This window comes from Octopus bimaculoides, chromosome 5, assembly GCF_001194135.2.
Source record: "Octopus bimaculoides isolate UCB-OBI-ISO-001 chromosome 5, ASM119413v2, whole genome shotgun sequence".
In the NCBI taxonomy this organism is placed as follows: Eukaryota; Metazoa; Mollusca; class Cephalopoda; order Octopoda; family Octopodidae; genus Octopus; species Octopus bimaculoides.
Window position 1 is genome coordinate 108,861,398 of NC_068985.1, and position 2,211 is coordinate 108,863,608.

Below are 2,211 nucleotides of genomic sequence, written 5' to 3' on the forward strand. Positions count from 1 at the left end.
CCCGCCTATAACATGTTTGTCTACTACCTATATGATTTTGACATCTATTCTAGTGGAGAAATCATATACGCTTACGGAAGAGAATAACCTCTTTCCCACGGAACAAAAAGGATGTAGACGAGGCTCATACGGATGCAAAAATCAGCTCCTAATTAATCGCATGATCCTTGAGAACTGCCATAACAAGCACAGAAATCTCAGCTGTTCATAGATTGATTATAAAAAAGCCTTTGCCAGCATACCACATTCGTGGATTCTGAAATCGCTGGACATTTTCAAAATTTCTTCTGTGATTTCAGATTTTTTAAAGTATAATATGTCACTATGGAACACGAAGCTGCAATTATATCATTATAATGGAGTATTGCTCTCAAACAGTATTAGCATAAACTGTGGCATTTTCCAAGGTGACTCACTTTCACCACTAATTTCCCGGCGTGCTAACGATTTTGCTAGAGTTCCACCTTCTTAACGCAACAACAATAATAATAATAGTTTTAAATTTTGCCACAAGTGCAACAATTATGTGCGAGGGGATGAAACGATTACGCTGACCCCAGTGTTTCACTGGTGCCGATTTTATCAACTCCGAAAGGATGAAAGGGAATGTCAAACTTGGCGGATATTAATTCAGAACATGAACAGCGGAAATGCCGCCAAACATTGTGCCAGCATGCTAACGACTCTCCCAGCTCCCCACCTTATTAATGATAACAACAACAACAACAACAACAACAATGATGATGATGATGATGATAAAGATGATGATTTCAAGGAAATATTAAAGTTACTTCCGCTCCCGTCAATCGTAGTAACGCAACGATTAGAACATATGAGAAACGATTTGAGTCTGTGCTGATGAAATTATATATATATATATATATATATATATATATATATATTGGAAGATGTTTATATCACAGAATTCTACTATACAATCATTTTATGAATTAACGATAACAAGATAGATATATTTAAAGCTAAGATTCATTTGTCATCCGACTCTCACATCTAACTGAACACACTTTAACACACCATTCTCGTTATGGCATTTTAAATAATTATTTTCACTTCCTTGTACATTTGTGTACACTATTCAATGTATGCGTGGGAAATTTCAATGTTTGAATATGAGTAACTTTCTTTATTTTTCTTCCTTTTTCTCTCTCATCGTCTACATATATATACATATATATATATATAGATAGATAGATAGATAGATAGATAGATAGATAGACAAACATATACCTGTGTTCTTGTGGGTGTGAATGTATGTATGTATGTATGTATGTATGTATCTATGTATGTATCTCTCTCTCTCTCTCTCTCTCTATCTATCTATCTATCTATCTATCTATCTATCTATCTATCTATCTATTTATCTATATTCCTTTTTGTTTGTCTATCCATCTATTTATCTATATCTATCGATCAAAATAAATACAATATATATAAGAATGAATATATATAGATATGTATATATATGCAATATGTGTGTGTGCATATGAGTGTATTATATATATATATATATATATATATATATATATATATATATATATATATATATATATATATATATATATATATATGCAAACACACACAAACACATACAAACGAGCGCACACAAACATACACACACATGCACGCGCGCAGAGCACAACAAACACACACATACACACTCTCACAAGGAGTATACTAATAATAATAGGGATGCTATTAGTAATAATTGTAGTGGTAGAAGAAGAAGAAGAAGAATGCTTATACTGAACATTCTTCTAATAATATTTTAAAATGTGACAGTTGAAATGAAACGGTATGTCCACTGGAAGTACGTATAAACATTCTACAGTTACATGGGGATTAACACATACTTTAAGAAATTATTATCTCTTATATTTAATTGTTTATGTTACGATTTTATTTACTCCATGTACCCAGACCTTGTGGACACCCTGTATATAAATCCACTGCCTGGACTGAAGCAAATAAATGAACTCATACATACATACATACATACATACATACATACACAGAAACAAACACATACATTCAATCACACATACAACCATATTTAGAGACATATAAATGAATGTACATATATACAATACATAGGTATATACACATGCGCAAACACACGTATTTATGTATGAATGTATGTATATATGTATATATAAAAAATATACATGTATATTCGTATATGAATATATGTAT